This window comes from Poromitra crassiceps (genome assembly GCF_964638095.1).
Source record: "Poromitra crassiceps genome assembly, contig: HAP1_SCAFFOLD_608, whole genome shotgun sequence".
Taxonomy (NCBI): domain Eukaryota; kingdom Metazoa; phylum Chordata; class Actinopteri; order Beryciformes; family Melamphaidae; genus Poromitra; species Poromitra crassiceps.
In genome coordinates this window covers 1-15,826 of record NW_028151800.1, presented here as the reverse complement: position 1 = coordinate 15,826, position 15,826 = coordinate 1, and positions in this window count along the sequence as shown.

Sequence of the window (15,826 nt, the reverse complement as noted above, 5' to 3'; positions counted from 1 at the left end):
ATACCTGTATTACAAGTGCTATATCACTCATGGTCTCACTCATACATTTTACATATTGTCTTTTGAGCAGCTGCAACTCTTCTCTGTTAAAAAACACATGCAAAAAGTGTACTGCAAACAGGAATCCGGTGAGATTTGACCAGATAAATAGAGCTTAAGAGCAACTCTGAGCAGGAGTGTTGCATCTTGGGTAAAGAGAATGATGTTGACACAAATAAGGCATTAAATTAACTATCTCAGAAACCATACTAGGTACAGCTACGAAACTTGTTAGGGAGGTTCACAGAGGGGTATTTTACTATCCACGAAAGAATTGCACCAATTGACAAGATGGTGGCGCTATAACAGCCCTCTTTATGTTTGGTTCATAACTTTTGAACCGTAGGGTCTATAATCAAACTTATTTTTTCCCTGGATTCCTTGGGACGTTCCGCATCTACTCACATAGGCCGACCCATAACTACTTAAAGCTACATTCAGCAATGTTTTTGTGTTCAAATAAGTGTTAAATGGCTCTATTTTCTGACAGAAATCACTGAAATAGAGTGTTTGGTCAGTGACTTGAAACCCCCAACCCCCCACTGTCCTCTATCTCTCTCCTGTAGTGCTGCAGGCTGGGCGGACGTATCTCTGCAAGCGTAACTCGTACAGACTCACGGATGGCGACATTGGATTCGGGGGGGGGAAATACATATAGTCCTTTAAAGGGGTCGCGATTGGACTAGTGTTAATTTTGTCGGCTATTTTTTTATTTAGTCTTAGTCTTAGTCCCGTGTTAAATGTCCTTGTTACTCTGTATCATATTTAGTCAACCTCATCCTGTTTTTATTTAGTCAAGTTTTAGTCGACTAAAAGTTTGAGCATTTTAGTCTCGGCTTAGTCAAATAAAACCATAAGTATTTTAGTCTAGTTTTAGTCAACGAAAACTGTTCACATTTTAGTCTAGTTTTAGTCAATGAAAACTGTTGAATCTGCTGATGCGCTTGTACTAGTAATTGTAATTCGAAGCAGTGTTGGCAACTCTTTCCCAGGGAAAGTAGGTAATGGTGATGCTGCCCACCCGGGCCAGTGTCGGCATGCAGCGGTAGCAACGACAAGTGGACCGTATTTACAGTCCCTGCTCAGCCCGTAGCTGAGGGGAGAATGGAGGGAGCCTGGCTGTGCGGAAAGCACTCAAACTTCTCTGGATAGAATGTAGACAAGCAAGTAGCTGTACATTTTGGGAACACAATGCCTCATACACATATAGATAAGACCCTTAGCTAAGACTGGGCGGGTTCTGCTGTAACTACTGTAAATGTTTTTAAGACAGCTACATGTCAGCTACATCTATGATGCTGCAGCACAGGAACCTGAACTGCTGCATTGAGGGGGGGGGAACAGTCTATAATTAATGTTAATTTTGTCGTCTATTTTTTTATTTTGTCGTAGTCTTAGTCCTGTGTCAAATGTCCTTGTTAGTTTTTATCATATTTAGTCAACCCCGTCCTCTTTTTGTTTAGTCAAGTTTTAGTCGACTAAAAGTTTGAGTTTTTGCGCCACATAGACATGCCAGACCTCAAAATGAGCGGCTCATTGAGGACATGGTTGCTATGACTTTGTTAAGGGTTTGTGAAAGCGGTTTGGCCGCAATTCGCCATTAAGCGCCATTTTTTTCCCCATTGACTTGCATGGGGTTTGGAAAAATCTTGCAAAATCTTGCAGTAAATTAGCTGTCATTCAGAAACCATAACAGCTAGAGCTACGAAACTTGGTAGGGAGGTGCACTGAGGGGTCTTTTACTATCCCCGAAAAAATTGCACCAATTGACCATATGGTGGCGCTATAACAGCCCTCCTTACCTTTTGGTCCATAACTTTTGAACCGTAGGGTCTATCATCAAAATTATTTTTTCCCTGGATTCCTTGGGTCCTCCCGCATCTACTCAACTAGGCCACGCCCATTTCCGTCTGACTAGATTTTCCGCCATTTTGCATTTTGTCCAAAACCGTTTTTTTGCCATTTCTCCTCGAAATTTTGTCCAATCTTCACCAAACCAACGCACACATCATGTGGGGACTGTCCTGCACAACACTGATTTGGAAGTTTTTGAAAAAAACGCACCGTTGCGATATGATCCACTTCCAACTTTCTGTGGGTGGGGCCTATTTCACAAAGATCGTCCGATGCTAACCAAACTTGGTACAGGTGTGGAGGGATGTACTCTGAGCCTATATCAGAAGTATTTTGTCATTTAGCCTTTAGGGGGCGCTATAGCAGCATTCAGTGCCTGTCCCTTCTAAATGGTTTTATTTTGAAGGGCGGCAGGAAGTGCAGATTCATTCTCATTATGGCCAGCCTTCCTTCTTGTATGACACTCGCTATTATGTAGACTTCAGACATGGCTATACCTGTATTACAAGTGCTATATCACTCATGGTCTCACTCATACATTTTACATATTGTCTTTTGAGCAGCTGCAACTCTTCTCTGTTAAAAAACACATGCAAAAAGTGTACTGCAAACAGGAATCCGGTGAGATTTGACCAGATAAATAGAGCTTAAGAGCAACTCTGAGCAGGAGTGTTGCATCTTGGGTAAAGAGAATGATGTTGACACAAATAAGGCATTAAATTAACTATCTCAGAAACCATACTAGGTACAGCTACGAAACTTGTTAGGGAGGTTCACAGAGGGGTATTTTACTATCCACGAAAGAATTGCACCAATTGACAAGATGGTGGCGCTATAACAGCCCTCTTTATGTTTGGTTCATAACTTTTGAACCGTAGGGTCTATAATCAAACTTATTTTTTCCCTGGATTCCTTGGGACGTTCCGCATCTACTCACATAGGCCGACCCATAACTACTTAAAGCTACATTCAGCAATGTTTTTGTGTTCAAATAAGTGTTAAATGGCTCTATTTTCTGACAGAAATCACTGAAATAGAGTGTTTGGTCAGTGACTTGAAACCCCCAACCCCCCACTGTCCTCTATCTCTCTCCTGTAGTGCTGCAGGCTGGGCGGACGTATCTCTGCAAGCGTAACTCGTACAGACTCACGGATGGCGACATTGGATTCGGGGGGGGGAAATACATATAGTCCTTTAAAGGGGTCGCGATTGGACTAGTGTTAATTTTGTCGGCTATTTTTTTATTTAGTCTTAGTCTTAGTCCCGTGTTAAATGTCCTTGTTACTCTGTATCATATTTAGTCAACCTCATCCTGTTTTTATTTAGTCAAGTTTTAGTCGACTAAAAGTTTGAGCATTTTAGTCTCGGCTTAGTCAAATAAAACCATAAGTATTTTAGTCTAGTTTTAGTCAACGAAAACTGTTCACATTTTAGTCTAGTTTTAGTCAATGAAAACTGTTGAATCTGCTGATGCGCTTGTACTAGTAATTGTAATTCGAAGCAGTGTTGGCAACTCTTTCCCAGGGAAAGTAGGTAATGGTGATGCTGCCCACCCGGGCCAGTGTCGGCATGCAGCGGTAGCAACGACAAGTGGACCGTATTTACAGTCCCTGCTCAGCCCGTAGCTGAGGGGAGAATGGAGGGAGCCTGGCTGTGCGGAAAGCACTCAAACTTCTCTGGATAGAATGTAGACAAGCAAGTAGCTGTACATTTTGGGAACACAATGCCTCATACACATATAGATAAGACCCTTAGCTAAGACTGGGCGGGTTCTGCTGTAACTACTGTAAATGTTTTTAAGACAGCTACATGTCAGCTACATCTATGATGCTGCAGCACAGGAACCTGAACTGCTGCATTGAGGGGGGGGGAACAGTCTATAATTAATGTTAATTTTGTCGTCTATTTTTTTATTTTGTCGTAGTCTTAGTCCTGTGTCAAATGTCCTTGTTAGTTTTTATCATATTTAGTCAACCCCGTCCTCTTTTTGTTTAGTCAAGTTTTAGTCGACTAAAAGTTTGAGTTTTTGCGCCACATAGACATGCCAGACCTCAAAATGAGCGGCTCATTGAGGACATGGTTGCTATGACTTTGTTAAGGGTTTGTGAAAGCGGTTTGGCCGCAATTCGCCATTAAGCGCCATTTTTTTCCCCATTGACTTGCATGGGGTTTGGAAAAATCTTGCAAAATCTTGCAGTAAATTAGCTGTCATTCAGAAACCATAACAGCTAGAGCTACGAAACTTGGTAGGGAGGTGCACTGAGGGGTCTTTTACTATCCCCGAAAAAATTGCACCAATTGACCATATGGTGGCGCTATAACAGCCCTCCTTACCTTTTGGTCCATAACTTTTGAACCGTAGGGTCTATCATCAAAATTATTTTTTCCCTGGATTCCTTGGGTCCTCCCGCATCTACTCAACTAGGCCACGCCCATTTCCGTCTGACTAGATTTTCCGCCATTTTGCATTTTGTCCAAAACCGTTTTTTTGCCATTTCTCCTCGAAATTTTGTCCAATCTTCACCAAACCAACGCACACATCATGTGGGGACTGTCCTGCACAACACTGATTTGGAAGTTTTTGAAAAAAACGCACCGTTGCGATATGATCCACTTCCAACTTTCTGTGGGTGGGGCCTATTTCACAAAGATCGTCCGATGCTAACCAAACTTGGTACAGGTGTGGAGGGATGTACTCTGAGCCTATATCAGAAGTATTTTGTCATTTAGCCTTTAGGGGGCGCTATAGCAGCATTCAGTGCCTGTCCCTTCTAAATGGTTTTATTTTGAAGGGCGGCAGGAAGTGCAGATTCATTCTCATTATGGCCAGCCTTCCTTCTTGTATGACACTCGCTATTATGTAGACTTCAGACATGGCTATACCTGTATTACAAGTGCTATATCACTCATGGTCTCACTCATACATTTTACATATTGTCTTTTGAGCAGCTGCAACTCTTCTCTGTTAAAAAACACATGCAAAAAGTGTACTGCAAACAGGAATCCGGTGAGATTTGACCAGATAAATAGAGCTTAAGAGCAACTCTGAGCAGGAGTGTTGCATCTTGGGTAAAGAGAATGATGTTGACACAAATAAGGCATTAAATTAACTATCTCAGAAACCATACTAGGTACAGCTACGAAACTTGTTAGGGAGGTTCACAGAGGGGTATTTTACTATCCACGAAAGAATTGCACCAATTGACAAGATGGTGGCGCTATAACAGCCCTCTTTATGTTTGGTTCATAACTTTTGAACCGTAGGGTCTATAATCAAACTTATTTTTTCCCTGGATTCCTTGGGACGTTCCGCATCTACTCACATAGGCCGACCCATAACTACTTAAAGCTACATTCAGCAATGTTTTTGTGTTCAAATAAGTGTTAAATGGCTCTATTTTCTGACAGAAATCACTGAAATAGAGTGTTTGGTCAGTGACTTGAAACCCCCAACCCCCCACTGTCCTCTATCTCTCTCCTGTAGTGCTGCAGGCTGGGCGGACGTATCTCCGCAAGCGTAACTCGTACAGACTCACGGATGGCGACATTGGATTCGGGGGGGAAAAATACATATAGTCCTTTAAAGGGGTCGCGATTGGACTAGTGTTAATTTTGTCGGCTATTTTTTTATTTAGTCTTAGTCTTAGTCCCGTGTTAAATGTCCTTGTTACTCTGTATCATATTTAGTCAACCTCATCCTGTTTTTATTTAGTCAAGTTTTAGTCGACTAAAAGTTTGAGCATTTTAGTCTCGGCTTAGTCAAATAAAACCATAAGTATTTTAGTCTAGTTTTAGTCAACGAAAACTGTTCACATTTTAGTCTAGTTTTAGTCAATGAAAACTGTTGAATCTGCTGATGCGCTTGTACTAGTAATTGTAATTCGAAGCAGTGTTGGCAACTCTTTCCCAGGGAAAGTAGGTAATGGTGATGCTGCCCACCCGGGCCAGTGTCGGCATGCAGCGGTAGCAACGACAAGTGGACCGTATTTACAGTCCCTGCTCAGCCCGTAGCTGAGGGGAGAATGGAGGGAGCCTGGCTGTGCGGAAAGCACTCAGACTTCTCTGGATAGAATGTAGACAAGCAAGTAGCTGTACATTTTGGGAACACAATGCCTCATACACATATAGATAAGACCCTTAGCTAAGACTGGGCGGGTTCTGCTGTAACTACTGTAAATGTTTTTAAGACAGCTACATGTCAGCTACATCTATGATGCTGCAGCACAGGAACCTGAACTGCTGCATTGAGGGGGGGGGAACAGTCTATAATTAATGTTAATTTTGTCGTCTATTTTTTTATTTTGTCGTAGTCTTAGTCCTGTGTCAAATGTCCTTGTTAGTTTTTATCATATTTAGTCAACCCCGTCCTCTTTTTGTTTAGTCAAGTTTTAGTCGACTAAAAGTTTGAGTATTTTAGTCTTGTCTTAGTCAATAAAACTAAAAGTCTGAACATTTTAGTCTAGTCTTAGTCTTGGGGAAAAAGGTAGTCGACTAACATTTTTCCTCATAGTTTTCGTGGACGAAATTAACACTAATAAGTATAAATTAAGCTTTAGTCCCCCTAATTGCATGGGCAGGGACCTTGCAAGCCAGGCGGTGCATGGCGAGGACGCAAGCACAATTACATTTTCGGTAGGAAATGTAGACATTCTAGTTATTCTTATTATATCTGCCAGAAAAGTTTGTCGCGTAACAACTCCCACAATTTTTGCGCGACATAGACATGCCAGACCTCAAAATGACCGGCTCATTGAGTACATGTATGCTATGACTTTGCTAAGGGTTTGTGAAAGCGGTTTGGCCGCAATTCACCATTAAGCGCCATTTTTTTCCCCATTGACTTGCATGGGGTTTCGAAAAATCTTGCAAAATCTTGCAGTCAATTAGGTGTAATTCAGAAACCATAACAGCTACAGCTACGAAACTTGGTAGGGAGGTGCACTGAGGGGTCCTTTACTATCCCCGAAAAGATTGCACCAATTGACCATATGGTGGCGCTATAACAGCCCTCCTTACCTTTTGGTCCATAACTTTTGAACCGTAGGGTCTATCATCAAAATTCTTTTTTCCCTGGATTCCTTGGGTCCTCCCGCATCTACTCAACTAGGCCACGCCCATTTCCGTCTGACTAGATTTTCCGCCATTTTGCATTTTGTCCAAAACCGTTTTTTTGCCATTTCTCCTTAAAATTTTGTCCAATCTTCACCAAACCAACGCACACATCATGTGGGGACTGTCCTGCACAACACTGATTTGGAAGTTAAAAAAAAAAACACACCGTTGCGATATAATCCACTTCCAACTTTCTGTGGGTGGGGCCTATTTCACAAAGATCGTCCGATGCTAACCAGACTTGGTACAGGTGTGGACGGATGTACTCTGAGCCTATAGGAGAAGTATTTTGTCATTTAGCCTTTAGGGGGCGCTATAGCAGCATTCAGTGCCTGTCCCTTCTAAATTGTTTTATTTTGAAGGGCGGCAGGAAGTGCAGATTCATTCTCATTATGGCCAGCCTTCCTTCTTGTATGACACTTGACACTTTGGCTGAAAGCAAGGCACAAATTACAAAGTCCCCCATTATTATTGTGCTTGCTGACAAGCAAGGCACAATCTTGAAATCCCACATACTTATTATTCTTATTATATCTGCCAGAAAAGTTTGTCGCGTAACAACTCCCACAATTTTTGCGCGACATAGACATGCCAGACCTCAAAATGACCGGCTCATTGAGTACATGTATGCTATGACTTTGCTAAGGGTTTGTGAAAGCGGTTTGGCCGCAATTCACCATTAAGCGCCATTTTTTTCCCCATTGACTTGCATGGGGTTTCGAAAAATCTTGCAAAATCTTGCAGTCAATTAGGTGTAATTCAGAAACCATAACAGCTACAGCTACGAAACTTGGTAGGGAGGTGCACTGAGGGGTCCTTTACTATCCCCGAAAAGATTGCACCAATTGACCATATGGTGGCGCTATAACAGCCCTCCTTACCTTTTGGTCCATAACTTTTGAACCGTAGGGTAGCCTTTAGGGGGCGCTATAGCAGCATTCAGTGCCTGTCCCTTCTCAATTGTTTTATTTTGAAGGGCGGCAGGAAGTGCAGATTCATTCTCATTATGGCCAGCCTTCCTTCTTGTATGACACTTGACACTTTGGCTGAAAGCAAGGCACAAATTACAAAGTCCCCCATTATTATTGTGCTTGCTGACAAGCAAGGCACAATCTTGAAATCCCACATACTTATTATTGTGCTTGCTGACAAGCAAGGCACAATCTTGAAATCCCACATACTTATTATTGTGCTTGCTGACAAGCAAGGCACAATCTTGAAATCCCACATACTTATTATTATTCTATCTGCCAAAAAGTTTGGCGCGTAATAACTCCCTCAATTTTTGCGCCACATAGACATGCCAGACCTCAAAATGACCGGCTCATTGAGGACATGTATGCTATGACTTTGCTAAGGGTTTGTGAAAGCGGTTTGGCCGCAATTCGCCATTAAGCGCCATTTTTTTCCCCATTGACTTGCATGGGGTTTGGAAAAATCTTGCAAAATCTTGCAGTAAATTAGCTGTCATTCAGAAACCATAACAGCTAGAGCTACGAAACTTGGTAGGGAGGTGCACTGAGGGGTCTTTTACTATCCCCGAAAAAATTGCACCAATTGACCAAATGGTGGCGCTATAACAGCCCTCCTTACCTTTTGGTCCATAACTTTTGAACCGTAGGGTCTATCATCAAAATTATTTTTTCCCTGGATTCCTTGGGTCCTCCCGCATCTACTCAACTAGGCCACGCCCATTTGCGTCTGACTAGATTTTCCGCCATTTTGCATTTTGTCCAAAACCGTTTTTTTGCCATTTCTCCTTGAAATTTTGTCCAATCTTCACCAAACCAACGCACACATCACGTGGGGACTGTCCTGCACAAGACTGATTTGGAAGTTTTTGAAAAAAATGCACCGTTGCGATATAATCCACTTCCAACTTTCTGTGGGTGGGGCCTATTTCACAAAGATCGTCCGATGCTAACCAAACTTTGTACAGGTGTGGACGGATGTACTCTGAGCCTATAGGAGAAGTATTTTGTCATTTAGCCTTTAGGGGGCGCTATAGCAGCATTCAGTGCCTGTCCCTTCTCAATTGTTTTATTTTGAAGGGCGGCAGGAAGTGCGGATTCATTCTCATTATGGCCAGCCTTCCTTCTTGTATGACACTTGACGCACGCACGCTATTGTACAGACAACAGACACACCTATGCTTGTATCACAGTGGGTATATCACTCATGGTCTCACTCTCATTTGCATACTGTATGTTTTCAGCAGCTCCAACTCTTCTCTGTTAAAAACCAAATGCTAAAAGTGTACTGGAAAAAGGAATCCGGTGAGATTTGACCAGATAAATATAGCTAAAGAGCAACTCTGAGCAGCAGGGTTGCATGTTGGGTAGAGCAGTGTTGCATCTTGGGTAGAGAGAATGATATACACTTGTCGCCAACCATGGGAGGCCTGTCTGTTCTGTTAGCTGCTGTGTTAATGTAGCATGGTAACATGTCCAGAAAACAATGAATGAACAAAATGAACTGAACCCATGGGTAAGTGTCACCACTTTGTGATTGTTCATTATATACAGCCAGCTGGGTTTGAAAACATAATGGAAGAGATAGCCTAGTGTGAATAGCCTAGTGTGAATGGAGGCTGTTAGCCACAACAACTGTGCCTTATAGGCTAACCTCAGCCAGCCAAAACAAACACCTTGTCCCCCTGGCGTTAGGACACACTGTTCATCAATGTTTGGGACTAGTTGCAACAAGCTAATTGAGCTAATGCTAGCATTAGGCCAGCGTTTCTCAACTGGTGGGTAGCGTCGCGGGGCCGTTTTGATTGGATCGCGGACATTGACTTTTTTTTTTTTTTTTCATTTGTTAAATTCAGATTATTGAAACTGGATTAGCCTGACCAGTTTTACTTGTTTAACAAGCTGAAGCATATGCTCTGCCTGTAATTCAAGAGAAGTCTGCCTTTTCATTTCATATTTAATTTTAGTTCAATTCAGATGATTGAAACTGGATTAGCATGGCCCCAGTTTAATTAAAAGTTATGACCAGTTTAACTAAAAAGCATATAGCCTGCCTGTGTTTCAAGAAAAGTCTGCCTTTTATTACATATTTCATACAGTTCAAATAAGACTTTCTGACCATGACCAGTTTGACTTGTTTAAATTTAAAAACATACAGTATAGGCCTGTAATTCAAGTCTGCCTTATTTCAATTGGTTTTTAGCCCTAGTTGCACTTCTGTTGCACTTTTTTGTTCATTTGACAGTGCATGAAGGCATTGTGTATTAAATAAATGCGCTATTTTTTGTCCAATAAATTTGAGTGGTTTAAAAATAAATCTGAAATGTGGGTCGCGACTTCATGACAAGGAAAATAGTGGGTCCTGAGGCTACACCAGTTGAGAACCACTGCGTTAGGCGTTAGTTAGCATGCTACCCAAGCAGCTTCTCTGGCTGACTGGACACATGACAACAGATCAGCAACTCTGTAACAAAACTAAAAGGGTAACATTACTTTGGTGACCAGGGACTATTATCAGTACATTTGACTTCTAATCTAACACTAACATAATGGAAGATAGCCTACATTAGTTACTGGCTGATTAGATGCAGCCATTGATAGCTTTTCACTTGTGTGTTTGCAGCTCTGGTAAGCCTGCTAGTTTTGTAAACAGTTGTTGTCGCAACCATGAACATGAATGACACTACAAGGAATACTACTTCTCTGGAGGTTATCATGTCCTATTTTCCTTGAGACAGTTGGAGACATTTAGAATACAGGGTAATTATTGAGGCTGTACTTTGCAGGTAATGTAGTTTTAGATTGCAGAGATTGAGCCGACTTTCCCCTTTTGTGTCTCTGTAGTAGGCTACAACCAGTCTGACTTCCCCACCTACCAAGTACTTCTACTCCAAAGTCCTTTTACTCACATAGGCACACCCATAACTACTTAGTCCCCCTAGGTCCATGGGCAGGGACCTTGCAAGCCAGGCGGTGCATGGCGAGGACGGCAAGCACAATTACATTTTCGGTAGGAAATGTAGACATTCTAGTTATTGTGCTTGCTGACAAGCAAGGCACAATCTTGAAATCCCACATACTTAATATTCTTATTATTCCATCCACCAAAAAGTTTGTCGCGTAATAACTCCCTCAATTTTTGCGCCACATAGACATGCCAGATCTCAAAATGACCGGCTCATTGAGGACATGTATGCTATGACTTTGCTAAGGGTTTGTGAAAGCGGTTTGGCCGCAATTCGCCATTAAGCGCCATTTTTTTCCCCATTGACTTGCATGGGCTTTGGAAAAATCTTGCAAAATCTTGCAGTAAATTAGGTGTAATTCAGAAACCATAACAGCTAGAGCTACGACACTTGGTAGGGAGGTGCACTGAGGGGTCTTTTACTATCCCCGAAAGAATTGCATCAATTGACCAGATGGTGGCGCTATAACAGCCCTCCTTACCTTTTGGTCCATAACTTTTGAACCGTAGGGTTTATCATCAAAATTCTTTTTTCCCTGGATTCCTTGGGTCCTCCCGCATCTACTCATCTAGGCCACGCCCATTTCCGTATATCTAGATTTTCCGCCATTTTGCATTTTGTCCAAAACAGTTTTTTTGCCATTTCCCCTTGAAATTTTGTCCAATCTTCACCAAACCAACGCACACATCATGTGGGGACTGTCCTGCACAACACTAATTTGGAAGTTTTTGAAAAAAACGCACCGTTGCGATATAATCCACTTCCAACTTTCTGTGGGTGGGGCCTATTTCACAAAGATCGTCCGATGCTAACCAAACTTGGTACAGGTGTGGACGGATGTACTCTGAGCCTATAGGAGAAGTATTTTGTCATTTCGCCTTTAGGGGGCGCTATAGCAGCATTCAGTGCCTGTCCCTTCTCAATTGTTTTATTTTGAAGGGCGGCAGGAAGTGCAGATTCATTCTCATTATGGCCAGCCTTCCTTCTTGTATGACACTTGTCACTTGTCGCACGCACGCTATTATACAGACAACAGACACACCTATGCTTGTATCTCAGTGGGTATATCACTCATGGTCTCACTCTCATTTGCATACTGTATGTTTTCAGCAGCTCCAACTCTTCTCTGTTAAAAACCAAATGCTAAAAGTGTACTGGAAACAGGAATCCGGTGAGATTTGACCAGATTAATAGAGCTAAAGAGCAGCTCTGAGCAGCAGCGTTGCATGTTGGGTAGAGCAGTGTTAATTGCATCTTGGGTAGAGAGAATGATATACACTTGTCGCCAACCATGGGAGGCCTGTCTGTTCTGTTAGCTGCTGTGTTAATGTAGCATGGTAACATGTCCAGAAAACAATGAATGAACAAAATGAACTGAACCCATGGGTGAGTGTCACCACTTTGTGGTTGTCCTTTTTTACAGCCAGCTGGGTTTGAAAACATAATGGAAGAGATAGCCTAGTGTGAATAGCCTAGTGTGAATGGAGGCTGTTAGCCACAACAACTGTGGCTTATAGGCTAACCTCAGCCAGCCAAAACAAACACCTTGTCCCCCTGGCGTTAGGACACACTGTTCATCAATGTTTGGGACTAGTTGCATCAAGCTAATTGAGCTAATGCTAGCGTTAGGCCAGCATTTCTCAACTGGTGGGTAGCGTCGCGGGGCCGTTTTGATTGGGTCGCGGACATTTACAGTACAGTACTTATTTTTTTTTTTTTTTTTCAGATTATTGAAACTGGATTAGCCTGACCAGTTTCACTTGTTTAACAAGCTGAAGCATATGCTCTGCCTGTAATTCAAGAGAAGTCTGCCTTTTCATTTCATATTTAATTTTAGTTCAATTCAGATGATTGAAACTGGATTAGCATGGCCCCAGTTTAATTAAAAGTTATGACCAGTTTAACTAAAAAGCATATAGTCTGCCTGTGATTCAAGAAAAGTCTGCCTTTTATTACATATTTCATACAGTTCAAATAAGACTTTCTGACCATGACCAGTTTGACTTGTTTAAATTTAAAAACATATAGGCCTGTAATTCAAGTCTGCCTTATTTCAATTGGTTTTTAGCCCTAGTTGCACTTCTTTTGCACTTTTTTGTTCATTTGACAGTGCATGAAGGCATTGTGTATTAAATAAATGCGCTATTTTTTGTTCAATAAATTTGAGTGGTTTAAAAAAAAATCTGAAATTTGGGTCGCGACTTCATGACAAGGAAAATAGTGGGTCCTGAGGCTACACCAGTTGAGAACCACTGCGTTAGGCGTTAGTTAGCATGCTACCCAAGCAGCTTCTCTGGCTGACTGGACACATGACAACCGATCAGCAACTCTGTAACAAAACTAAAAGGGTAACATTACTTTGGTGACCAGGGACTATTATCAGTACATTTGACTTCTTACACTAACATAATGGAAGATAGCCTACATTAGTTACTGGCTGATTAGATGCAGCCATTGATAGCTTTTCACTTGTGTGTTTGCAGCTCTGGTAAGCCTGCTAGTTTTGTAAACAGTTGTTGTCGCAACCATAAACATGAATGACACTACAAGGAATACTACTTCTCTGGAGGTTATCATGTCCTATTTTCCTTGAGACAGTTGGAGACATTTACAATACATGGTAATTATTGATGCTGTAGTTTGCAGGTAATGTAGTTTTAGATTGCAGAGATTGGGCCAGCCTTTTGTGTCTCTCTAGTAGGCTACAACCAGTCTGACTTCCCCACCTACCAAGTACTTCTACTCCAAAGTCCTTTTACTCACATAGGCACCCCCATAACTACTTAGTCCCCCTAGGTCCATGGGCAGGGACTTTGGAAGCCAGGCGGTGCATGGCGAGGACAGCAAGCACAATTACATTTTCGTTAGGAAATGTAGACATTCTAGTTATTATTATTATTCTTATTCCATCCACCAAAAAGTTTGTCGCCTAATAACCCCCTCAATTTTTGCGCCACATAGACATGCCAGACCTCAAAATGACCGGCTCATTGAGGACATGTATGCTATGACTTTGTTAAGGGTTTGTGAAAGCGGTTTGGCCGCAATTCGCCATTAAGCGCCATTTTTTTCCCCATTGACTTGCATGGGGTTTGGAAAAATCTTGCAAAATCTTGCAGTAAATTAGGTGTAATTCAGAAACCATAAGAGCTAGAGCTACGAAACTTGATGGGGAGGTGCACTGAGGGGTCTTTTACTATCCCCGAAAAAATTGCACCAATTGACCATATGGTGGCGCTATAACAGCCCTCCTTACCTTTTGCTCGATAACTTTTGAACCGTAGGGTTTATCATCAAAATTCTTTTTTCCCTGGATTCCTTGGGTCCTCCCGCATCTACTCAACTAGGCCACGCCCATTTGCGTCTGACTAGATTTTCCGCCATTTTGCATTTTGTCCAAAACCGTTTTTTTTGCCATTTCTCCTTGAAATTTTGTCCAATCTTCACCAAACCAACGCACACATCATGTGGGGACTGTCCTGCACAACACTGATTTGGAAGTTTTTGAAAAAAACGCACCGTTGCCATATAATCGACTTCCAACTTTCTGTGGGTGGGGCCTATTTCACAAAGATCGTCCGATGCTAACCAAACTTGGTACAGGTGTGGAGGGATGTACTCTGAGCCTATATCAGAAGTATTTTGTCATTTAGCCTTTAGGGGGCGCTATAGCAGCATTCAGTGCCTGTCCCTTCGAAATTGTTTTATTTTGAAGGGCGGCAGGAAGTGCGGATTCATTCTCATTATGGCCAGCCTTCCTTCTTGTATGACACTTGACACTTCTGAGTTGATTTCAGAAGAGATAGTGTCATTTGGCGTGTAGGGGGCGCTATTGTTTGCCTATGGGGGGCGCTACAGCAACGTATCTCCGCAACCGTAACTCGTAGAGACTCACGAATGGCGGCGTTGGAATCGGGGTGGAAAATTAAGGGGGGCAACACTCACGGATGGCGGCGTAGGACTCGGGGTGGAAAATTAAGGGGGGCAAGGCCCGGAATATATCTGCCACAAAGTTCGGCGCGTAATAACTCCCACATCTTTCACACGACATAGACATGCCATACCTCAAAATGAGCGGCTCATTGAGGACATGCTCTGACTTGGCAAAGGGTTTTGTCAAGCGGTTTGGCCGCTATTCGCGAGCTAATCTGACGCTTCGGTCATGCTGCTGCATGTGGACAGGTGAAAACTGCTCTGCTCTCCTTTCATAGATGCTCCTGTCACACTCATAGACTCCATCCATCCACCTCCAGCTCACAAGCCATCATCTCGATCTGGGGACGTTAAGTCCAAACTCCTGACCTCCACCGGCCCAGGCTCCACCAGTTTCAAAGGGTTGTGTTGAAGGTGGGGACTGGGACTTTTCCAATGGGAAACACCCACGTCCCAGGTGTCTGGAAGGCAGCATTAGTCCCCCTAATTGCATGGGCAGGGACCTTGCAAGCCAGGCGGTGCATGGCGAGGACTGCAAGCACAATTACATTTTCGTTAGGAAATGTAGACCTTCTAGTTATTAATTGAAATGCAGCATGCGGTTCACGTTGTGTGTGTGCGAGAGAGAGAGAGAGAAAGACAGACTGAGAGAGCCATGAGCGCTCCTACAGCCTGTCCAGGGATAACGTTCCGTGTTGAAACTTACGGCGGTCCGAGTTGTCTTGAATGCGGTATAAGGGCTGCAGTAACATCAACGTGCATTTATGTGATTAAAATACAAACAGTAACATATCACCAAGTATCACAACGCACTATGCCCAATTATTATCGTCACAAACCCAATTAAACAGAAAGCCAAACTTACCTTGCAGCCACTCGAAAAATGTGAACAGTCACAAGCACATGTCCCTCCAACTGCAGGTGCATGAAACCGGATACCGGAAAGAGAAC